General features: G+C 45.9%; 1 protein-coding gene across 1 annotated transcript in view; it reads right to left on the bottom strand.

Annotated features, from left to right (window-relative positions):
• LOC143785884 (uncharacterized) overlaps window positions 1-25,407 on the bottom strand; it is a 57,331-nt gene extending 31,924 nt beyond the window's left edge. The window contains exon 1 of the mRNA XM_077275025.1: window positions 25,281-25,407. The gene's annotated coding sequence lies outside the window, so the exon portion shown is untranslated. The remainder of the gene's footprint in view (window positions 1-25,280) is intronic.
• Between the last annotated feature and the right edge of the window lie 830 nt (window positions 25,408-26,237).

Genomic DNA, 26,237 nt, shown 5'->3' with positions numbered 1-26,237 from the left:
ACCAGGTCGGCCCATTGTCTCTGGCATGGGGGGGCTCTGTGAAAATGTATGCAAATTCATTGATTTTAACCTTAAAACCTTGGTGGAGACATTGCCCTCCTATGTCAGAGACACAACCGACGTCTTGAGGAGGGTGGATGGGCTGTCTCTTGAGGCGGGTATGCTTTTGGTAACTATTGACATCGAATCATTATACACATCAATAAGACACACTGATGGATTGAGGGCGGCCCGTTTTTTCCTCGATTGTACCAACTGGGATGGTCATTTTTCTGAGTTTATTTTGGAGTTATTAGAATTTATTTTGACGCACAATTATTTTGTGTTTAGAGATAGATTTTATTTACAGTTGCAGGGTACTGCAATGGGTGCGGCATGTGCTCCGTCGTATGCAAATTTATTTTTAGGTTATTGGGAGAGACACATTTTTCAGGGGGACGGGGCACATGCCGCAGACCAGGTGGTGGGCTGGTTTCGCTACATCGACGATGTATTCATGATTTGGAATGGTAGCGAGACCAGCCTATCCAGTTTCATGCAGGGACTCAATAATAATGATTTCAATTTAAAATTCACTTACACATGGGACAAGAGTCAAATTAATTTTTTGGACATCACATTACATGTTGGTAGGGATGGGTTTATTGAAACTGATTTATTTAGAAAAGAAACATCAGTTAATTCGTTTTTGCACGCATCATCGGCACATAATTATTCAGTTATTAAGGCCATCCCAGTTGGACAATTTTTGAGGAACAGGCGGGTCTGCTCCACTGAGGCCCGCTTTGAGAGGCAGTCGGCCATCCTCACAAGGCGGTTTGAAGACCGTGGGTACAGTCATCGTTGTATCAGGGCAGGATATAAACGGGCTAAAACTACACGCAGGGAGGATTTACTGTCGTATTCCAAGAAAATGGAGGCATCCAGTGAGTCTGGAGTTAGGTTCATCTCTGCATCTAATTGCCACTGGGGTCGGATCCGGGAGAGCCTTGATAGACACTGGCCTGTGCTGCTGACTGACAAAGTCTTGGCAGCACAACTCCCTAAATTCCCCCTGATGACACAGCGGAGAGGTAGAAACCTTAAAGATGACTTAGTGAGGAGTCATTATGTGGCTAAAAACAAGGGCTTCCTTGGCGTCGGCAAACCTAGACAGGGGTGTTTCCCCTGTGGTGACTGTGTCGCGTGTCCTAACATTCTGAGATGTGGGACCTTTAGAACATCGGATGGGAGCAGGGAGTATAAGATCCGCGAATATATTTCGTGCAGTTCCACATTTGTGGTATATTATGCCACATGCCCCTGCTCCCTAATATATGTTGGTCTCACGTCAAGAGAGCTCAAAGTTAGGACACGCGAGCATGTTCGTGATATTGCTGCCGCCAAGGGGGCCACAGATCTGTCTAGTCTAAAAACTTTGCCGAGACATTTTCGGATACATCACGGATCTGACCCTAGCGGCCTGAGGGTGAGGGGTATAGACAGAGTCCATGGGGGTGTCAGGGGTGGCAATCTAACCAAGATTTTGGCACAACGTGAGTGCAGGTGGATTGTCATCCTTGACACCCTAACCCCAAAAGGATTGAATGAACAACTTAGTTTTAGCCCATTTTTATAACTCAATTTGTTAACAAATATAGTATGGATTCCATATTTTTCCGCCCTGTTTGTTCTTCTGTGCAGCATTCCATGTTAAGTAAATTTATTTAAATTCATTTTAGAATGGTGCTCCTCTCCCTGTTAATGTGTCTCCTCATTTCCACTCAATTTTAATCAGTTTTTTTATATTTGTATTTATGTTGTCTTTTTGTGTTTTCTAGTATTCTTCTCCCTTTCTTCATTAACTTACGGTGTCCAGAGGTTGCAGGCTACAAACGGAGTTTTTTTATTCATTTGGCTGCTCACCCCACACCTGAAGACGGTGTATTTATCATGAACAATCGAGATACTCTACTTAATTTATTCACATATATTATATTGTTGGCACGCTTAAAACCTTTATTTGTATATTGTCTTGATTCATATGTCTTTTTATGGAATCTTTTGTCATATTGCACTGATATTGCACTAATTGCACTTTATTCTATAATTGTATTATTACATATGGTGGCACTTTGTACTTTTAGGTACTATTTGGTAATTTCTGTTTTTTAGTCACTAGAATGCACCTGTATTGTAGCATTTTCAATGATCGCGCTCCTGGTCTCCGGTAAAATGGCGACCGGAGGTGCGCATGCGCGGTTGTTTGCGCTTGATACTCACCCCCCTCTAGCGGCTATCATAGAGGCGGCGCGCCCATATTACCTTGACGTCATCAGGCGGCATTCCGCCCATGGGCGCTTTGCTTTTGACGGCCGTGCAGGGGGAGGAGTTTAGCGTGTGAGTTACGACCACGCATGCGCGATCTCCTCCGACCCCATTTCCGGTATAATCTATATATAAACACCAAAGACGCATAACATAACGTTCCCTGTTGAAAAAGCTCAACGCGAAACGCGCGTCCAGGGTCTCCAGGTGGCGTGAGGCAGGGTACCCCTTATCTACATGGGTAAGTGTGCATTTATTTTGGTTTACATTTTGCTGTAGGGCTATTGATGGAGGAACGGCTCAATATGTTGGGTCACTGCTCCTGGAGCTACTAATTGCCGTCCCTCTAAGCCTGGCATTTGACTACCTATTATTATGCACACCATAGGGATGGTTTTCCTGCCATATCGCCGTACCTGTTGTACTGCTATGTCCTTCATTTTTCATATTCCTGTTTAAATGTATGCTGCATACAGCAGACATACATATATCTATATATGTTTGTTTGATTTTATGGTTATTGTTTAAATAAAATCTTGTCCTTTATTACTATGGTGCTTGGGACTGTTTTACTCCATTTGTTCTTGTCATACTATTTTGGGAGTTGTTCCGGAGAGTGGATGCCCTTGAGGCATCTAGGGAGGGATTATCTCTCTCCATTCTATCATACTAGGGTGCTATTGGATTATGTTTATATATCCTTCCTATATTTGTATTTATTTTGCCCTACACATTTATAGTGTATTCCTGAGTGACTGCAGCGTGGCATATTTTCTGTTATCCTTGTCTGTGATACCTGTGGGTATTGGCGTATTGTCTCTTCACTGGGTTGTGGGCGGGGGTCTCAGCCTAGGGTTGAGTCCAGGAGACAGGGTGAGGTTCGAGGCCTGGACATGCACACCTTCAGTGTAAACTTCAGGTAGAGGGTCAGTCAGGATTTCCCTAGTCTGAGGGAAATTGAAGGGGCCCGGGTTATTTAGCTCTTGTCCACCTAGTCTCCCCGTGACATTATAATCGGTCTAATAAAAAAAAAAAAAAAAAAGTGTTTCTTTTTTTTTTTTTAGTCATGGATCCCATGACTTCCATAACCCGCCAATTGGAGGTGGGATACATAACCAGCCAGTTGGAGGCGCTGTCCCTACAGGTCACTGAGTTGAGGGGGGCAGTGCAGCAACAGGGACTAGCAGTGTCTAATGTGCAAGCCGGAGTTACAGGTAAAGTTGCTGAGCCGAAATTTCCTTTGCCTGAAAAATTTGCTGGGGAACGCAGTAAATTTGTTTCCTTTCGTGAAGCTTGCAAACTATATTTCCGTATGCGCCCGATCTCCTCGGGTAATGAGGCTCAGCGTGTGGGCCTGGTGTTGTCATTGGTAAGCGGAGATCCCCAAGCATGGGCATTTTCGTTGCCATCCGATTCTGCTGCATTTGACTCGCTGGATTTTTCCTCTCATGGAAATATTTATGACGAGCCTGACAGAATGGCTCTAGCAGAATCTAAGATACGCACTGTTCGCCAGGGGAGCGTGTAGCAGAAGACTACTGTTCTGAATTTCGTCGCTGGGCGATCGATACACAATGGAATGATCCAGCATTGCGGAGTTGCGGAGTCAGTTTATTCATGGGATTTCTGGAAGGGTTAAAAAAGCCCTTCTGATGTACGAGACTCCTGCTTCTCTAGATTCCGCTATGAGTCTGGTTGTCCGCATTGTTCGCTGTTTGCGTCAGGGGGAGCATGAGACACCGCCTATGGGAGAAGGTTTAGGTTCAATTGAGTTTGCTGCAGATGAGCCCACGGAACCTATGCAAATTGCAGGGGTGTCACATGTGAAGCGTCGAGCCCCTGAGCTCAGGAAGCAGGGACCCTGTTTTTACTGCGGTAAAACTGGTCATTTTATTAACATCTGTCCTCTGCTGTCTAAGAAAAACGCAACGGCGGAAAACTTCTAAGCTCAGAGGGTGTGGAGGAGACCAGTCTGAGCTTATGTATATCCTCCATGGTGGTTTCTCAATGCATGCTTCCTGCTAAGGTTTTTATCTCTGGCAGTGAGCTGCCAATTAGGCCATGTTCACACGATCCTTTTTTTGATCCTTTTTTTTTTCAGGTCCTGATTTGGAAAACCCGCTGTGCAGGGTACAGTACAATGTTACCCTATGGAAAACAAAAGCTGCTGTGCCCACTATCCTTTTTTTCTCAGGCAAATCTGCGCGGATTTGCCTGCAGAAAAAAAGAAGTACCATGTCACTTCTTTCTGCGGATTCAGCTCCTGTTTTCAACAGGCACCAATAGGAAAGTGCTGTTGAAAACCCGCAGAGGAATCTGCAGAAGAAACTGCAGGAAAATCAGCAGTGCAGTTTTGCACTGCGGGTTTTCCAAATCAGGACCTGAAAAAAAAAGGATAAAAAAAGGATCAAAAAAAGGATCGTGTGAACATAGCCTCACTGTCTTTGTGGATAGTGGTTCAGCCACAAATCTGTTATGATCCTGGTGGTTAGGATCACAAAACTGACCTGATAAGTAAACAGAAATTAGGACAAGCTCTGGGGATGTGGGAACTTTACTGACCGCAACCCTGATCCTATCAGCACACACTAAAGGCAGCCGTGGAGCGTTCCTAAAATCCTAGACGCCTCTTCACAGCCTGAGAAACTAGCTACCCCTAGAGAGAAAGCAAAGCCTCACTTGCATCAGAGAAATTACCCCAAAGTTTAGACAGCCCCCCACAAATAATAACGGTGAGTTAAGGGGAAAACACAAACGTAGAAATGAAAACAGGTTTTAGCAAATGAGGCCCGCTAACACTAAATAGTCAGAAGATAGCAAGGAATCTGTGCGGTCAGTATAAAATGCTATCAAAAATTATCCACGCAGAGAATACAAGAACCCCCACACCGACTCACGATGTGAGGGGAGCAACTCTGCACCCCAGAGCTTCCAGCAAGCGAGAAAATCACATATAAGCAAGCTGGACTGAACTCATCATATAGTGAGAAACATTTTCAAGGAAACAATGAGCAAACATGAACTAGCAAGACTTAGCTTCTCCTGGAGGAGGCAGGTCACAAGGGATGTCCAAGAGAGACCAGAACCAGTACTGAATACAACGACAGCAGGCAACAAGTAAAGGTCCAGGTGGAGTTAAATAGGAGCCAGAAACGAGGCAGCTGGAGCCCAGCTACAGACCAGCCGTATCGCTAAAAGCCACCAGAGGGAGCCCAAGAACAGAACTCACACAGTACCACTCATGACCACAGGAGGGAGCCCGAGAACGGAATTCACAACAGTACCCCCCCTTTAGGAGGGGTCACCGAACCCTCACCAGAGCCCCCAGGCCGATCAGGACAAGCCAAATGAAAGGCACGAACCAAATCGGCCGCATGGACATCAGAGGCGACAACCCAGGAATTGTACTCCTGACCATAGCCCTTCCATTTAACTAAGTACTGAAGCCTCCGTCTCGAAATACGAGAATCCAAGATCTTCTCCACCACATACTCCAATTCTCCCTCGACCAACACCGGAGCAGGAAGATCAACAGAAGGAACCACAGGCACCACATACCTCCGCAACCATGACCTATGGAACACATTATGAATGGCAAACGATGCTGGGAGGTCCAAACGGAATGACACAGGGTTAAGAATGTCTAAAATCTTATAAGGACCGATGAAACGAGGCTTGAACTTAGGAGAGGAAACCTTCATAGGAACATAACGAGAAGACAACCATACCAAATCCCCCACACGAAGTTGGGGACCCACACAGCGACGGCGGTTAGCAAAGCGCTGAGCCTTCTCTTGTGACAACGTCAAATTGTCCACTACGTGGTTCCAAATCTGCTGCAACCTATCCACCACAGAATCCACCCCAGGACAGTCGGAAGGCTCAACCTGACCTGAGGAAAAACGAGTATGAAAACCAGAATTACAAAAAAAAGGTGAAACCAAAGTAGCAGAACTAGCCCGATTATTGAGGACGAACTCAGCCAATGGCAAAAAATGTCACCCAATCATCCTGATCAGCAGAAACAAAACATCTCAGATAAGTCTCCAAGGTCTGATTAGTTCGTTCGGTTTGGCCATTCGTCTGAGGATGGAATGCCGACGAAAAAGATAAATCAATGCCCATCTTAGCACAAAAGGACCGCCAAAATCTGGACACAAACTGGGATCCTCTGTCAGACACAATGTTCTCCGGAATACCATGCAAACGAACCACATTATGAAAAAACAGCGGAACCAAATCGGAGGAAGGCAGCTTAGGCAAGGGCACCAAATGGACCATTTTAGAAAAACGATCACAAACCACCCAGATGACAGACATCCTCTGAGAGACTGGAAGATCCGAAATAAAATCCATGGAAATATGCATCCAGGGCCTCTTCGGGACAGGCAACGGCAAAAGCAATCCACTGGCACGAGAACAGCAAGGCTTGGCCCGAGCACAAATCCCACAGGACTGCACAAAGGAACGCACATCCCTGTTATGAACTATACTTTTGGGCTCCCTCTTGTGGTCACTCGCGGTATGGCTCTTGTATACTCTTTCCCCAGGTTGGTAGTCACCTGGTTCGTTAACACTCTGGGTGTTTCTATTTAAACTTCCTGGAGTCTTAGTCCATTGCCTGGCATCCATGTAATCAGTCCTTGTCTGGTTGCTCTTGTCTACTGGTCCTGATTTTTGCAACATAAGCTAAGTCCTGCTTTCTTGTTTTTTTGTTATTTGTATTATTCTGTTTTTTGTCCAGCTTGTTTATAATGTGATTCCTGATTTTGCTGGAAGCTCTAAGGGGGCTGATATTCTCCCCCCATACCGTTAGTCGGTACGGGGGTTCTTGGATATTCAGCGTGGATATTTTTGTAGGGTTTTTCGCTGACCACATAAGTCCGCTTTCTATATTTCTGCTATTATTTAGTGGGCCTCTCTTTGCTGAATCTAGTTCATACTTACGTTTGTCCTTTCCTCTTACCTCACCGTTATTATTTGTTGGGGGCCTGTATCTACTTGGGGGTACCTTTCTCTGGAGGCAAGTGAGGTCTGTATTTTCTCTGAAAGGGTTAGTTAGATCTCCGGCTGGCGCGAGACGTCTAGAACCAACGTAGGTACGTTCCCCGGCTGCTATTAGTTGTGGGCTAGGATCAGGTATGTGGTCAGCTCAGTTACCACCTCCCTAAGAGCTAGTTTTTATGTTTGCAGACTTTGCTGAAGACCCTGAGATCCTCTGCCATTAGGATCACAACACATCCCGCGACAAGGAAGGCCACCAAAAGGACCTAGCCACCAAATCCCTGGTACCAAAAATCCCAGGATGACCCGCCAACACCGAAGAATGAACCTTGGAAATAACTCTACTGGTCCATCTATCCGGGACAAACAGTCTCTCCGGTGGACAACGGTCAGGTCTATTGGCTTGAAATTCCTGCAGCACCCGTCGCAAATCAGGGGAGATGGCAGACAAAATCACCCCCTCTCTGAGGATACCAGCCGGTTCAGAAACTCCCGGAGAGTCAGGCACAAAACTCCTAGAAAGGGCATCAGCCTTCACGTTTTTCGAACCCGGAAGGTATGAAACCACGAAATCGAAACGGGAGAAAAACAGCAACCATCGAGCCTGTCTAGGATTTACCGTATTTTCCGGCGTATAAGACGACTTTTTAACCCCTGAAAATCTTCTTAAAAGTCGGGGGTCGTCTTATACGCCGGGAATCGTCTTGTACGCCGGGTGTATATGGTGGGTGGGGAGGGGGAGTGATCCTGATGACGAGGGGGCGTCTCACAGGAAAGTGAGTATCCCCCATTACCGTATCGTAGCGCTGCAGCGTGGGGGTCTCTGTGCTGGGAGCGGCGGCGGCTGTGCTGGGAGCGGCGGCGGCTGCTGTGCTGTGGTGCGGCGGCTCCTCTTCTGTGTGGGGCCTCTGTGCTGTGGAGCGGCGGCGTATCTTTATGCAGTTGGGGCTCCTCCGGCATCTCATTAAGCCCTGGAGGCCCCGCCGGCAACTCCATCGGTGCAATGTGGTGGCCTCCGGGAAGATGGCCGCTGCTCCGATTCAGATCTCGTGTCCCGAGATTTCGGGACGAGATCTGAATCTGAGCATGCGCAGCCCCCAGCGGCCATTTTCCCGGAGGCCACCGCATCGCACCTATTGAGCTGCCTCCGGGAAAATGGCCGCTGCATTGCACCGATGGAGTTGCCGGCGGGGCCTCCAGGGCTTAAGGAGATGCCGGAGGAGCCCCGACTGCATAAAGATACGCCGCCGCCATCCCACACCACAGAGGCCCCACACAGAAGAGGAGCCGCCGCACCACAGCACAGAGGCCCCACACAGAAGAGGAGCCGCCGCACCACAGCACAGCAGCCGCCGCTCCCAGCACAGAGACCCCCACGCTGCAGCGCTACGATAAGGTAATGGGGGATACTCACTTTCCTGTGAGACGCCCCCTCGTCATCATCAGGATCACCCCCCCCCCAAAAGGCACATATTCACCGGCCCTATAAGACGACATACGGTGTATAAGAAGACCCCCGACTTTTAAGAAGATTTTATATTTTAACTGGTAAAGTTGGGGGGTCGTCTTATACGCCCAGTCGTCTTATACGCCGGAAAATACGGTAACCGTTTGGCAGACTCGAGATAAGTCAAATTCTTGTGATCCATCAAGACCACCACACGATGTTTGGCCCCCTCAAGCCAATGTCGCCACTCCTCAAATGCCCACTTCATTGCCAACAACTCCCGATTACCAACATCATAATTCCGCTCGGCAGGCGAAAACTTTCTTGAAAAGAAAGCACATGGCCTCATCACAGAGCCATCAGAGCTTCTCTGCGACAAGACAGCCCCTGCTCCAATCTCAGAAGCATCAACCTCGACCTGAAAAGGAAGAGAGACATCCGGCTGACGCAAGACAGGAGCCGAAGAAAACCGACGTTTCAGCTCCTGAAAGGCCTCCACGGCCGCAGGAGACCAATTCGTCACATCAGAACCCTTCTTGGTCAAATCTGTCAAAGGCTTAACCACACTAGAAAAATTAGTGATGAAGCGACGGTAAAAATTAGCAAAGCCCAAGAACTTCTGAAGACTCTTCACTGATGTAGGTTGAGTCCAGTCATAAATAGCCTGGACCTTGACTGGATCCATCTCAATAGTAGAAGGAGAAAATATAAAGCCCAAAAAGGAAACCTTCTGGACTCCGAAGAGACATTTAGAGCCCTTCACAAACAAGGCATTGGCACGCAGGACCTGAAATACCATCCTGACCTGCTTCACATGAGATTCCCAATCATCAGAAAAGACCAAAATATCATCCAGGTACACAATCATAAATCTATCCAGATACTCTCGGAAGATGTCATGCATGAAGGACTGAAACACGGAAGGGGCATTAGAAAGCCCAAAAGGCATCACCAAGTACTCAAAATGGCCTTCGGGCGTATTAAATGCTGTTTTCCATTCATCGCCCTGCTTTATACGCACAAGATTATAAGCTCCTCGAAGATCTATCTTGGTGAACCAACTAGCCCCCCTAATCCGAGCAAACAGATCGGACAGCAGTGGCAAAGGATACTGAAATTTGACCGTGATTTTATTTAGAAGGCGATAATCTATACAGGGTCTCAGAGAACCATCCTTCTTGGCCACAAAAAAGAACCCCGCACCCAAAGGGGACGAGGACGGGCGAATATGCCCTTTCTCCAAAGACTCCTTTATATAACTCCGCATAGCGGCATGTTCTGGTACAGATAAATTAAAAAGTCGTCCCTTAGGGAACTTACTACCAGGAATCAAATTTATAGCACAATCACAATCCCTATGAGGAGGTAGGGCACTGGATTTGGGCTCATCAAATACATCCTGGTAGTCCGACAAAAAATCAGGGACTTCAGAAGGAGTAGAAGAAGCAATTGACACCAAAGGAGCATCGCCATGAATCCCCTGGCAACCCCAACTTGACACAGACATCGCTTTCCAATCCAGGACTGGATTATGGACCTGCAGCCATGGCAGACCCAACACGACAACGTCATGAAAATTAAGTAACACAAGAAAGCAAATCACCTCCTGATGTGCAGGAGTCATGCACATGGTCACTTGAGTCCAGTACTGAGGCTTATTCTTGGCCAATGGCGTAGCATCAATTCCCTTTAGTGGAATAGGAAACTGCAAAGGCTCCAAGACAAAACCACAGCGCCTGGCAAATGACAAATCCATCAAATTCAGGGCAGCACCCCAATCCACAAAAGCCATAACTGAGTAGGATGACAGAGAGCAAATCAAAGTAACAGACAAAATGAATTTAGGCTGTACAGTACCAATGGTGAGACTTTGCGAACCTTTTTGTGCGCTTAGGACAATCTGAGATAACATGAGCAGAATCACCACAGTAAAAGCACAACCCATTCTGACGTCTGTGATTTTGCCGTTCAATTCTGGTCAGAATCCTGTCACATTGCATAGACTCAGGCTTCTGCTCAGAAAATACCGCCAGATGGTGCACAGGTTTGCGCTCCCGCAAACGCCGATCAATCTGAATGGCCAAAGACATGGACTCATTCAGACCCGCAGGCGTGGGGAACCCCACCATAACATCCTTAAGGGCTTCAGAAAGACCCTTTCTGAAAATCGCTGCCAGGGCACACTCATTCCATTGAGTGAGCACAGACCATTTCCTAAACTTCTGACAGTAAACCTCAGCTACATCCTGACCCTGAGAGCCAGCAAAACCTTTTCTGCTTGGTCTACTAGAATAGGTTCCTCATAAAGCAATCCAAGCGCCAGAAAAAACGCATCCACATTCAGCAATGCAGGATCTCCTGGCGTCAGGGAGAATGCCCAATCTTGAGGGTCACCACGTAACAAAGAAATAATAATTTTAACTTGCTGAACAGGATCACCAGAGGAACGAGGTCTCAGAGAAAGGAATTGTTTGCAATTATTTTTAAAGTTCAAAAACCTAGATCTATCTCCAGAGAAGAACTCAGGAATTGGTATTTTAGGCTCTGACATAGGACTGTGAACTACATAATCCTGAATGCTTTGTACCCTTGCAGTGAGATGATCAACACTAGAGGACAAACTCTGAATGTCCATATCTGCAGCTGAATTCTGAACCACCCAGAGATTAAGGGGAGGAGAGAGGCTAGACACACTGCAGAGGAAAAAAAAAAAGAACTCAGGAGTTCTCTTATCCCTCTTTTGCGATGCATTAACACTTTACGGCCTGCTGTACTGTTATGATCCTGGTGGTTAGGATCACAAAACTGACCTGATAAGTAAACAGAAATTAGGACAAGCTCTGGGGATGTGGGAACTTTACTGACCGCAACCCTGATCCTATCAACACACACTAAAGGCAGCCGTGGAGCGTTCCTAAAATCCTAGACGCCTCTTCACAGCCTGAGAAACTAGCTACCCCTAGAGAGAAAGCAAAGCCTCACTTGCCTCAGAGAAATTACCCCAAAGTTTAGACAGCCCCCCACAAATAATAACGGTGAGTTAAGGGGAAAACACAAACGTAGAAATGAAAACAGGTTTTAGCAAATGAGGCCAGCTAACACTAAATAGTCAGAAGATAGCAAGGAATCTGTGCGGTCAGTATAAAATGCTATCAAAAATTATCCACGCAGAGAATACAAGAACCCCCACACCGACTCACGATGTGAGGGGAGCAACTCTGCACCCCAGAGCTTCCAGCAAGCGAGAAAATCACATATAAGCAAGCTGGACTGAACTCATCATATAGTGAGAAACATTTTCAAGGAAACAATGAGCAAACATGAACTAGCAAGACTTAGCTTCTCCTGGAGGAGGCAGGTCACAAGGGATGTCCAAGAGAGACCAGAACCAGTACTGAATACAACGACAGCAGGCAACAAGTAAAGGTCCAGGTGGAGTTAAATAGGAGCCAGAAACGAGGCAGCTGGAGCCCAGCTACAGACCAGCCGTATCGCTAAAAGCCACCAGAGGGAGCCCAAGAACAGAACTCACACAGTACCACTCATGACCACAGGAGGGAGCCTGAGAACGGAATTCACAACACAAATCTCATTGATGAGGAGTTTGCGCGCACAGCAGGTTTTAGGATTGAAAAACTGCCTCATCCTATCCGAGTGGTCACCATCAATGCTGCTCCTCTTTCTCAGGGGGAGATTACTGAATTTGTGGCTGAGGTGAAACTCCACATTGGGGTTCTACATTCTGAGCAGGTTACATGTAAGGTGCTCAGGAATCTTCCTGCACAGGTGGTTTTGGGTTTTCCATGGTTGTCTACGCACAACCCGGTAATTGACTGGAAAACTCAGGACATAATTCAGTGGAGCGAGTTCTGTCAGGAGAATTGCCTGGCCACATGTGTGGCCGCTGTGACTTCAAGTGTCCCGGAGTCACTTCAGGATTATGCGGATGTGTTCTCTGAGAAGGGTTGTTCAGAGTTACCGCCACATCGCCCCTATGACTGTTCTATCAGGTTTAAACCAGGGGCCAAATTGCCTAAAGCAAGGATGTTTAACATCTCCAGTCCGGAGAGACAAGCGTTAAAGGATTACATTGCTGAAAGTTTGAGCAAAGGGCACATCAGGCCTTCATCCTCGCCTGTGGCAGCGGGGTTCTTCTTTGTTAAGAAAGATGGCGGACTACGCCCGTGTCTGGATTTCAGGGAGTTGAACCAGATTACGGTTCGTGATCCATACCCTATGCCACTGATACCAGATTTGTTCAACCAGGTGGCAGGTGCTAAGTGGTTTACCAAGCTTGACCTTAGGGGGGCGTACAACCTCACAAGAGTTCGTCAAGGTGATGAGTGGAAGACAGCTTTTAATACCCCTGAGGGTCATTTTGAAAATTTGGTGATGCCTTTTGGGTTGACTAACACACCTGCAGTGTTCCAACATTTCATTAATGATGTGTTCTCGCATGTTTTGGGAAAATTCGTTATCGTGTACCTAGATGACATTCTCATATATTCTCGCGACCGTGAGACTCATTTAGATCATGTCAGGCAGGTGTTACAGCTTCTCAGAGAGAATAAGCAATATGCCAAACTTGAGAAATGTGTATTTTCTGTTCAAGAGTTGCCTTTCTTGGGTTATATGGTGTCTGCTTCTGGGTTTAAAATGGACGCCGCTAAGGTGCAAGTGGTGTTGCATTGGGAAGGTCCTGATAACCTGAAAGCACTTCAGCGGTTCCTTGGGTTTTCTAACTACTATAGGAAATTTAGCAAGGATTTTTCCATCATTGCTAAACCGCTAACTGACATGACTAAAAAGGGTACCAATTTCTCCGTTTGGCCTGAGGCTGCTGTGCGCGCATTTGAATTTCTTAAGAACAGTTTTGTTTCAGCCCCCATTCTTGTGCAGCCAGACGTATCAAAACCTTTTGTGGTGGAAGTCGATGCGTCTGAGGTTGGTGTAGGGGAAGTACTATCTCAAGGCTCATCTTTGAGTGGTTTGCGTCCGTGCGCCTATTTCTCCAAGAAACTGTCATCCGCCGAACGTAACTACGATATCGGCAACAGGGAGTTGTTGGCTATTAAGTTGGCCTTTGAGGAATGGCGACACTTCTTGGAGGGGTCGGTACATCAGGTTACTGTTATTACCGATCATAAGAATCTGCTGTATTGGGAGTCAGCCAAGCGTCTGTCCCCCAGGCAGGCTCGCTGGGCATTGTTTTTCACACGGTTCAACTTTGTTGTCACTTACAGACCTGGTTCTAAAAACACTAAGGCGGATGCTCTGTCCAGGTGTTTTCCTAGGGGAGAACCTCTGGAGGATCCGGTACCCATCCTCCAAAAGGGTGTCGTGGTTTCAGCTCTCACTACCGAGGTTGAGGCAGAGATTGCTGAGGCTCAGGAGGAGGTACCATCTGAGCTTCCAATCAACAAATCTTTTGTACCGCTGCATCTGCGCTTAAAGGTGTTGGAGGTGCATCATGATGCTGTCCTGGCTGGCCACCCAGGGGTTAGAGGTACTTTGGAGTTGGTGTCACGTCGGTTTTGGTGGCCCAAGATCCGACAGGACGTGGTCTCATACGTGTCAGCTTGTACCACGTGCACTAGGGATAAGACGCCCTGCTCTCGTCCTGTGGGCACACTACTTCCTCTTGAGGTACCTAGTAAACTATGGACGGAAAACTCCATGGATTTCAGCACTGATTTGCCCTCATCAGCTGGGAACACGGTCATCTTGGTGATTGTTGATCGGTTTTCAAAAATGTCGCACTTTGTATCTTTGCCTTCGTTGCCTAACGCTAAGACTCTGGCTCAGGTATTTGTGCAGGAGGTGGTCAGACTTCATGGGGTTCCGTCTGACATCGTGTCTGATAGGGGTACTCAGTTTGTGGCAAAGTTTTGGAAAGCATTTTTGCTCACGGATGGGGATCAAGTTGTCTCATTCTTTGGCGTTTCATCCTCAGTCAAATGGTCAGACTGAGCGTATGAACCAAAATTTGGAACAGTACCTGCGCTGCTTTGTCTCTGATAATCAGGGGGAGTGGTCTACCGTTCTTCCTTTGGCTGAGTTTGCCATCAATAATCACCGCCAGGAGTCATCTGGGGAGTCTCCGTTTTTTTGTGTTTACGGGCTACATCCTCAATTTTGTACTTTGAGTCAGAGGGGCTCTTCCGGCGTTCCGGAGGAGGACCAGTTAGGAGCACAATTGTCATCAGTCTGGAGGAGAGTTAAACAGCGTCTGTTGAGTGTGGGTGCCAGGTACAAACGTGTGGCTGACAGTAGGCGTGTGCCAGGTCCGGACCGGAGTGTGGATGACTGGGTGTGGTTATCCACAAAAAACATAAGACTCAAAATACCATCCCTTAAATTGGGTCCACAGTTTATTGGTCCATTTAGGGTCACCGCCGTCATTAACCCTGTAGCGTACCGATTGGAGCTCCCTACAGTGTATAAGATACACAACGTGTTCCACAGGTCTCTTCTTAAGAAGGTGGTGGGTTCTGTGGATGCGGCACCTATGCCACCTCCAGTCTTGGTGGATGGTAATTTGCAATTTGAGGTCTCCAGGGTGGTTGACTCTCGTGTAGTGTGCCGCACTTTACAGTACTTGGTACACTGGCGTGGTTATAGGCCTAAGGAGAGGTCCTGGGTACCAGCCTCGGACATTCATGCGGATCGGCTGGTCAGGGTTTTTCATCGTCGCCATCCAGACAAGCCGGGTCCTATAAGCCGTGAGGGCCCTGGGGTCCCTCGTAGAAGGCGGGGTACTGTCATGTCGAACGCTGTTCAGACCAGGTCGTTCGACAGACAGCGGTAATTCCGCTTTTGACCACTATGTGCTAATTGGCGTCGGCTAGATTTTATCTAGCTGTTCTGGGGTTAATTTACCTCATGCTCGGATTGGAAGCTGGGCCATGCCCATTGCCTTTAAATAGTTTTCTTGAACTTTGGGCGTCGCCGATTATAGCTTCAGTCTTGTGCGTTGTTATCTCGGTCTGGAGTGGTGAGCTGGTAGTTGGAGATTCGTTGCTGGTGGTGTATCTTCCTTTGTCTTATTTACTCCTTCCTATATTTGTATTTATTTTGCCCTGCACATTTATAGTGTATTCCTGAGTGACTGCAGCATGGCATATATTTTCTGTTATCCTTGTCTGTGATATCTGTGGGTATTTGTGTATTGTCTCTTCACTGGGTTGTGGGCGGGGGTCTCAGCCTAGGGTTGAGTCCAGGAGACAGGGTGAGGTTCAAGGCCTGGACATGCACACCTTCAGTGTAAACTTCAGGTAGAGGGTCAGTCAGGATTTCCCTAGTCTGAGGGAAATTGAAGGGGCCCGGGTTATTTAGCTCTTGTGAACCTAGTCTCCCCGTGACACCGTGGCGGCCAAACAGTTCAATGGAGATGTTGAGCTCAAAACCATTCCTAGGCATTTCAAACTGTGCAATTACTCTGACCTGACCGCATTAAAGATCCGTGGGATAGATAAGGGGCATTGTGGTACGAGAGGTGGGGATTTGAAGCGGGTCCTGGCGCAGCTTGAATGCCATTGGATTGTTACTTTGGGCACGATGTCCATGCTTGGTCTCAATGAGAAATTATCCTTTGTTCCTTTTTTTATGAATACACTGCTGCATTTCCTTCATGGCCTATATTAGGAGTCACTAGTTAGCATTATTTATGCTCACCTATGTACCTCTTTCTGTTTTTGGTTTATAAATGGTTTTTGCATTTTCTTTTCTCCCCCACTAACGTTGTATGTTTTTTTTCTTCTCTTTTTATGATCTTTTTAAAAGTGTTATATCACTAGGAACATCTAGTGGATCTTCACCACTTCATTAGATGGTTCTCTATTCCTATTTAATGAATGGACTTCAGTATCATGTAGTGGACGGACATCGTATGGAATAGTGAAGATATTTATTAATTTATGTGCTGAAGACTATCTTCTGTCTTTCATCATCTATGTTCATTATATTGTTGTTCCTTCATTAATTGCTTTTTATCTTTTTCATAAATATCCTTTGCATACTGCATTAATATACTTACCAGGCATGCTTTAATTTATTGCCCACATTCAAAATGGCGCGGCATTGAGCGCATGCGCGGTGGGTCCCTTGCCGCCTCGCGTCATTGAAGGCGTCCTGTTGGCTCGGTGCGGGTAGATGACGTCACAGGAAGTTTTCTCCTTACCTGCTCTATAGCCAAGACGGCCGGAGGCGACGCGCTTTTCAGCTGCGACCACACTGCACATGCACCGCAATTAATGCGGTGCTAATTTTGAACACTTGTGACTATATATATCTCGCATGCACAGGTGATCTATACCGCCAAGAGGAAGCCAACTACGTGAAACACACGTCAGGGTTAGCGTGCACTCCTCACTCGACTCCTCCTCCCCACATGGGTAAGCACTATAGCATCTCATGCAATGTGAGCAGCTGTTTCCTTCCCTGATCGTGTCAAGCATATGGTAAATGGGATTGATTCATACCCCTTACATGTCCATATGATCTTTACGATATCTGATTGGGGTAAGTTCTTTTTGTGACATTTTTCCCTGTGCGACAATACTTCTTTCTGCAGAGTTTTACTACACACGCACAGGGTTCGTTATTCAGCTTAAACCTCATTTGCTATATTTGCATGTTGTTATGGAGGTCTCCTGGTTGTAGTGATGCCTGGTTTCCTTTTCCTTCCTCAATTTTAACTTTTGTTATGTTTGTTGTTAGTGGGCTATATGCCCATATATATATAATCCCTATTCAGAGCAATACTATATCCACCATGACTGCAGTTTATGGGTTAGAGTCTCTATCCCTAGGATAAACAGGCATCACATCTGCTATCTAAAACTAGTTATGCCCAACATGCTTCCTGATAGGGTTGGGGCTATACATTTTTTTATAGAGATTATAATAGTGAGATTGCACAGGCACACTGCTGGGTGTTTATTAATTTATGTACCACTATTTTTTTTAACAAAGTATAATAAAATCCATGTTTTAATGCCTCCTTAATTAGGGCTTATTTACCCTCTGGGTAATTTGGTATTATGAATTCTCAATCCCCATGGGTCACATATAATGTTCTATACAGAATAATGGTCTCGTATAATGTTCCATAGAGAATAATGGCCTCATACAGTTGTGGCCAAAAGTATTGACACCCTTGCAATTCTGTCTGATAATGCTCAGTTTCTTCCTGAAAATGATTGCAAACACAAATTCTTTGCTATTATTATCTTCATTTAATTTGTCTTAAATGAAAAAACACAAAAAGAATTGTCCTAAAGCCAAATTGGATATAATTCCACACCAAACATAAAAAAGGGGGTGGACAAAAGTATTGGCACTGTTCGAAAAATCATTTGATGCTTCTCTAATTTATGTAATTAACAGCGCCTGTACCTTACCTGTGGCACCTAAAAGGTGTTGGCAATAACTAAATCACACTTGCAGCCAGTTGACATGGATTAAAGTTGACTCAACCTCTGTCCTGTGTCCTTGTGTGTACCACATTGAGCATGGAGAAAAGAAAGAAGACCAAAGAACTGTCTGAGGACTTGAGAAACCAAATTGTGAGGAAGCATGAGCAATCTCAAGGCTATAAAGGTACCTTCACACTAAACGATATCGCTAGCGATCCGTGACGTTGCAGCGTCCTGGCTAGCGATATCGTTTAGTTTGACAGGCAGCAGCGATCAGGATCCTGCTGTGATATCGCTGGTCGTTGATTAAAGTTCAGAACTTTATTTGGTCGTCAGATCGCCGTGTATCGTCGTGTTTGACAGCAAATGCAACGATACCAGCGATGTTTTACACTGGTAACCAGGGTAAATATCGGGTTACTAAGCGCAGGGCCGTGCTTAGTAACCCGATGTTTACCCTGGTTACCAGTGTAAAATGTAAAAAAACAAACAGTACATACTGATCTTCGCGTCCCCCGGCGTCCGCTTCCTGCACTGACTGAATGCCGGCCGTAAAGTGAAAGCACAGCACAGCGGAGACGTCACCGCTCTGCTGTTAGGGCCAGCACTCACAGTCAGTGCAGGAAGCGGACGCCGGGGGACGCGAAGGTGAGTGTGTACTGTTTGTATTTTTACATTTTACACTGGTAACCAGGGTAAACATCGGGTTACTAAGCACGGCCCTGCGCTTAGCAACCCGATGTTTACCCTGGTTACCCGGGGACCTCGGCATCGTTGGTCGCTGGAGAGCGGTCTGTGTGAAAGCTCTCCAGCGACGCTGCAGCGATCGGCATCGTTGTCTGTATCGCTGCAGCGTCGCTGAGTGTGAAGCTACCTTAAGTCCATTTCCAAAGACCTGAATGTTCCTCTGTCTACCGTGCGCAGTGTAATCAAGAAGTTTAAAGCCCATGGCACTGTGGCTAACCTCCCTAGATGTGGACGGAAAAGAAAAATTGACAAGAGATTTCAACGCAAGATTGTGCGGATGTTGGATAAAGAACCTCGACTAACATCCAAACAAGTTCAAGCTGCCTTGCAGTCCGAGGATACAACAGTGTCAACCCGTACTATCCGTCGGCGTCTGAATGAAAAGGGACTGTATGGCAGGAGACCCAGGAAGACCCCATTTCTTACCCCGAGACATAAAAAAACCAGGCTGGAGTTTGCCAAAACTTACCTGAAAAAAGCCTAAAACGTTTTGGAATTATGTTCTCTGGTCAGATGAGACAAAAGTAGAGCTTTTTGGGCAAAGGCATCAACATAGAGTTTACAGAAGAAAAAAAGAGGCATTCAAAGAAAAGAACACGGTCCCTACAGTCAAACATGGCGGAGGTTCCCTGATGTTTTGGGGTTGCTTTGCTGCCTCTGGCACTGGACTGCTTGACCGTGTGCATGGCATTATGAAGTCTGAAGACTACCAACAAATTTTGCAGCATAATGTAGGGCCCAGTGTGAGAAAGCTGGGTCTCCCTCAGAGGTCATGGGTCTTCCAGCAGGACAATTACCCCAAAACACACTTCAAAAAGCACTAGAAAATGGTTTGCGAGAAAGCACTGGAGACTTCTAAGGTGGCCAGCAATGAGCCCAGTCCTGAATCCTATAGAACACCTGTGGAGAGATCTAAAAATGGCAGTTGGAGAAGGCACCCTTCAAATATCAGGGACCTGGAGCAGTTTGCCAAAGAAGAATGGTCTAAAATTGCAGCAGAGCATTGTAAGAAACTCATTGATGGATTGTCTGGCCCATTTTTGGAGTTTTGTGTGAAATGATCAATGTTTTGCTTTTTTCTTCATTCTCTTGTGTTTTTTCATTTAAGACAAATTAAATGAAGATAATAATACCAAAGAATTTGTGATTGCAATAATTTTCAGGAAGAAACTGAGTATTATCTGACAGAATTGCAGGGGTGTCAATGCTTTTGGCCACAACTGTACAATGTTCCATACAGAATAATGGACCTCATACATTGCCCCATACAGTATAATGGCCCCATATAATGTTCCTTAAAGTATAATGGCCCCATATATTTCTCAACACAGAATAATGGGCCCCATATATTGCCCCATATATTGCTCCATCTATAAAAAAAAACAAAAAAAAAAACACAAATACTCCTTTCTCCCTGTTGTATTCCCCGCTGCCAGAGCTCCAGAGTCCACTGCTCCGGTCAGGTCTCCTCAGTATATTCTAAGTTCTGACTCTCTGTGACGTCTCAGCACAGAGAGCGCTGTAGTGACAACGTGACCTCTGCACTGAGACGTCTGAGATAGAATGACGCTAAGCAGACAGGAGCAGTGGACACCAGCGCGCTGGCATCGGATTCGGGCCCCCCTACCTGTAGTGCACCGAGTCCCAGATCATCAGCTCACCTAGCCGGGAGCAGCAGCAGGAAGGTCTGCAGCAGAATTCCGCCATTTTCTGCCACCACCCTTCAGGCTCCCACATGACTCTAGTCTTCTTCCAGGACAGGTCCTGCTTGTACTGCACATGGCAGCCTTTTTAGCGCATGTACAGTACAAACTTCAGGGGTGGGGAAGGAAATTCACTGGACGGTGTTTATTTCTGCCAGAGGCAACGGACAGCAGAGAAAAGCATCAGGTTTTTATGGACTGTTTGTAAATTTACAGACTGTTGACAACTATGACCTTGATACAAGCTCAATAATTGAGCCCACATCTCTGCCAGCAGATGATGGATGTGATATTCAGAAATCATCTGCCACTAAAATTGCAAAAATAGAAAAAAAAACAGCTCACCCCTGCTATACGAGTACGATTCTCAGTACAGGGGAAGCCACTCTTGCTACACTCCATGCTGTACAGATCCGAAAGAAAAAAAATCCTCCAAATTCCAGGTATAAAATAGAAATTTATATCAGTGCGGTAAAAAGTGGTCCACCATCCCACAACCTCAACTGCTACCCTACCTCACATCAAAACCATTCTAACCTTATTAATATTACTTGCAGTCCCTCATCTCCTTCTTTTAATTGTGCCCTTTGGAATCCACGGTCTGTATGTAACCAGCTTCCTTTCCTGCACAACTACTTTCTGAACAACTCTCTAAATCTATTAGCCCTCACTGAAACCTGGATCCAGGATTCTCACACTGTCTCCCCTGCTGCCATCTCCCATGGTGGCCTACAATTCTCCCATTCCCCGAGACCCACAAACAGACCTGGTGGTGGGGTCGGCATACTCCTCTCCCCACAATGCACCTTCCAGGTCATCCCACCAACTCCATCACTCTCATTCCCTTCTTTTGAGGTCCACACCATCAGGCTCTTCCGTCCCCTCTCCCTCAGAGTAGCGGTCATATACCTACTGTTATATACACTGTTGACCACCCTCTCCTACTCTCTAGGTTCCAGTCTCTAGGCATTAAGGACACTGCTCTCTCCTGGTTCTCCTCCTATCTTTTTGACCGCTCCTTCAGTGTTCTGTTCTCTGGCTCCACTTCATCTCCTCTTCCTCTCACTGTCGGGGTACCCCAGGGCTCAGTCCTTGGCCCCCTTCTCTTCTCCCTCTACACAGCCCCAATTGGACAGACCATCAGCAGATTTGGCTTTCAGTACCATCTTTATGCCGACGACACACAACTATACACGTCATCCCCTGGCCTCACCCCCGCTGTACTACAGAACGCCACTGACTGTCCGCAGTCTCCGACATCATGTCCGCTCTCTATCTGAAACTCAACCTCTCCAAAACTGAACTTCTTCTGCTCCCGCCTTCTACTAACCTCCCTAAACCTGACGTTTCCCTCTACGTGGGTGGCACCATAATAACACCCTGGTAGCAGGCGCGCTGTCTGGGTGTTACGTTTGACTCCGATCTCTCCTTCACATCCCATATACAATCTCTTGCCCACTCATGCCGCTTACACCTAAAGAACATATCTAGAATCCGCCCTTTTCTCACTATAGAAACAACAAAAACCATCACTGTTGTCCTGATCCACTCCCGCCTGGACTACTGCAATGCTCTATTAATTGGCCTCCCCCTCACTCAACTTTCCCCTCTCCAGTCTATCCTTATTGCAGCAGCCAGGGTTGTCTATCTAGCTAATCATTACTCACACGAGTCCGCTCTTCGCCAGTCATTACACTGGCTACCCATTCATTACAGGATACAATTCAAAGTATTTGATGTCTCAGATGGTAAAGCTGCCCACTCTTCTTGGCATAATGCCTCCAGTTCCTGTAAATTCCTGGGCTGCATGAACTCCCACAGTCCAAAGACATACTGATAGGGAATGTAGATTGTGAGCCCCATCGGGGACAGCAATGATAATGTGTGCAAACTGTAAAGTGCTGCGGAATATGTTAGCGCTATATAAAAAATAAAGATTATTATTAGCTCTGATTCATCAAAGCCAGCCATTTTCTCACTGATCTTGATGAATGGGGGAATTGGAGCAAACCCTCCTGATTCATTAACCCTGCTGTTCTGTTTAGATTTCACATACACTTGTACTGTTCCCGGTCATTTTTGACCGTCCTTATAAAATAATCATTTTTAGCTAATCTAAGTGGTTTTTTTAAACAGTTTTTGCACTATTATATTGCTTGTGAAGATGGTTGTTCAAATACCAGAAAAAAAATAAATACAAAGCTTGTTTTATATTTTTTTTATATCCAAAAGGGAACATGGTATTTTTTCGATTTTTGTAAAAATTGATTATTTTTGCAGATAAAAAAAAAATCTTGATCTAAATGTTAACTATAAGTAATAATATCAAACATTATGTAGATATACTTTTTTCAAAGGCAAAAAAAAAAAAAAAAAAAAGCTTTTTTCTCTATAAAATGGCAAAAAACGTTGTTTTTTATACACTTATACTGTTCCCGGTCATTTTTGACCGGACCTAACAAAGTTGTGATTTGTACCTAATTCAAGTGTTATTTGATTACCTGTTGCATTGTTTTACTGTATGTGAACATGGTTTTCAATAATCAGATGAAAAATGAAATCAAAAACTTTTATTTTTTGAATCAAATAAATTAACATTTATGTACAGTGTAATACTGTACAACCAGCAAACACATGGAAAATCAGAAAATCATGATTTACAATATGAAATGTTGACAACTGAATGGAACTAGATCTATATGAACAGCAGGGTAAATAAAAACCAGTGAAATAAATTGCGCATAGCTATACTGGAAGCGAATCCGTCGGCTGTATCGCAACTTGAAAATGTTGGTATGTGTAAATCTGTTCTGACCAAAAGTAGTCAGATACATTGATAAATAGTAGTAGATGCAATATATAGTTCAAAATGAGGTGATAGCACCTTTATTTTTGTCAAAAATTGTCTGGAGAGCTGAATAAAGGCCTATCGGTCATTTTTGACCGAACAGTACAAGTGTAAAAAAAATTGTACCAAATAAAGTAAACAAAAATTAAAAAAAAAAAAAAAATTCCCACAGAGAGTACCCCCCTAATGACGAAAAGTCAGGGAGCCTCAAGTCTCAGAATCACACGCTGAATTTTTATAACATTATAGAATTTCAAAAACGGTCATTTTTGACCTAACAGAACAGCAGGGTTAAGGGGTGTACTTCATATATCAGGCGAGGTGTGTAGCGGTGTGCACCTCACTGCAAATCTAACTCCAGTCCCTGCTGGAGTAAAGGTACCGTCACACTCAGCGACGCTGCAGCGATATAGACAACGAGCCGATCGCTGGAGGTCGCTGTAGAGACGTCAAACACAGCAGCTCCAGAATGATGCAGGAGCGATCCTGTGACGTAATGGCGACTCACTTATCGTTCTCACAGGTCGTCACAGGTCGTTAGCTCCATGTAAATCATTGCTGGCATCCTTGCTTTTGCTGTCAAACACGACGATACACGCCGATCTGACGACCAAATAAAGTTCTGAACTTTCAGCTCCGACCAGCGATATCACAGCAGGATCCAGATCGCTGCTGCGTGTCAAACACAACGATATCGCAAACCAGGACGCTGAAACGTCACGGATCGTTGTCGTTCTCGTTGTAAAATTGTTTAGTGTGAAGGTACCTTAAGACTTGTGGTGAAGCGACCGCTACAAGTAATGAATTTGATGAGTGGGGGGCAGCCACTTTTTCAGAGCTGGGTGACAATGGAGTGAGGACACCAAAAAGTCACAATTATATTTTTTTTTTGAGCAAAAGACTTGTGAGAAAACTTTGACGAATCGCCTCCTTTGCTTGAGAAGCCATTTCACAGACCGACTTTGATGCGGTCCCCAGCCTGATCCAGGTGATTGACAGGTCTCATGTGCGTACATAGGGAGAGACCTGTCAGTCATCTGAAGCCGGGTGGGGTCAAACTAGATTTTGTCAGAAACGCAGCAGCATTTTAGAATAAAACATACCTGGCTGCAATCATACAGCATAAATCTAACAACAAGTTCTCTTTAACCCCTTTTCTGCCAGCTGACGGGATAGTACGTCAGCCGGCAGACTCCAGCGGGCCGTGACGTCAGCTGTTTTCAACAGCTGACGTGAGAGCAATCGCTACACTACTGCAATGCCTGCACGAGGGATGCCTTGCGACATAGCTAATCAGAAGAACTGTACTAGATGTCTGGAGGTATTAGCGAATATTATTCCATATTGGGGCAGGATCTCGGAGCCGGGAATACCCCTATAATCAGGCTCCAGCCCCCCACATGGAGAATACTTTACTAGCAGATGGCCGCAGTGTATGGGGCACAGAACAGACGGTGACAACTGGAAACATCAACAGAAACAGAACAAATCGCTGCTAATCTCCGCCCACAGCTGTGAGGAGAGGCCTCCAGACCCCGCTTATGGCGCTTATTACTGCAGCATTTCCTCCTTCACACTATGAGGAACACAGGCGCCATCTAGTGGGAGCAGCGCGGTGTGGGGGGAGATCCGGCCAGGAGGCCCGGGCACCGGCCCCAGCACGTCCCCTGTACAGCCGGGCAGGATGGTGCTGCAGCCCCGGGGAGAGCTCCGGCCTCACGCCCGCCCGCTCAGCATTATCACATCATATGGGGACGGGAAACATAAAATCCCCGTCACCCCCAGAAGGCGCCAGTCATAAATCTCACCGTGGCGATCACCGCACAGCTACAGGCCCGGCATCCCGCCCCAGCACCAGACACGAGGAGTGGAACCTTCCGCCGTCTCCCGCCCAGTCCACATGCCAGAAGCCTTTGCGCGAGCGATGAGTTCTCTACGTCCCACATAAAACCTTCCAATCTAATCTTTCACAATGCAATAATAACCCAGATCGCTGATAATAATCTTCGCCATCTCCGTTATTCGTACGTGAAACCGCTGCAGTAAAGCTATTTGCATTGAGAGGGACTATATTGTAGAGCGGAGGGATACTGCTTTTAAGAAATTAACTATGGTTGTCTTATGTCTTTAGTTTGCGACGGCAGCGTGACAATGAGGTACTACAATCCCATTGGCTGTCGCTGAGTCTGGTTAGGAAGCGCTAATAAAGCTTGGTTGCAGTCGTCATAAAGTTCGTTATATAACCATTTCACGACCAGACACTTTTTTTTTCTATTTTTTAGATATTTTCTTTAATAGCTCTAAAATATTTTCCTAATTTCAGCATCCAAATAATTTTTGCCTCTTTTTTCCGTGACTCCTTGTATGAACCTTATTTTTATGCTTTTTTGTCATTTTTATATTCTTTTCTTTTTTATATATTTTTTTTCTTTGATATGGAAAGGGAAAGTGTTGAAAAAAAAGGAAATCTCTGGCTTGTTTTTCACTAACTTATTTTTCACTTTTTTTTTCCCACACATGGGACCTCTATTTTATATATATTTATATATATATACACACACACCGTATTTTTCGGACTATAAGGGTATGTTTCCACTGTCAGGATGGACGGCGGTATCGCCGCAGCGGCGAAGCCCCGCCCCCTTTCTGGGACGCGATCATGCCGGATGTGTTAACTCTTCACATCCGGGATGATCGCTCTCTCCCATAGCGCCCTGTGATATACCTGCATCCCCGCAAGGTATTCGGACATGCTGCGATCTGAA

This window comes from Ranitomeya variabilis, chromosome 7 (assembly GCF_051348905.1).
Source record: "Ranitomeya variabilis isolate aRanVar5 chromosome 7, aRanVar5.hap1, whole genome shotgun sequence".
Lineage (NCBI taxonomy): Eukaryota > Metazoa > Chordata > Amphibia > Anura > Dendrobatidae > Ranitomeya > Ranitomeya variabilis.
This window is presented reverse-complemented; position numbering and strand designations above follow the sequence as displayed.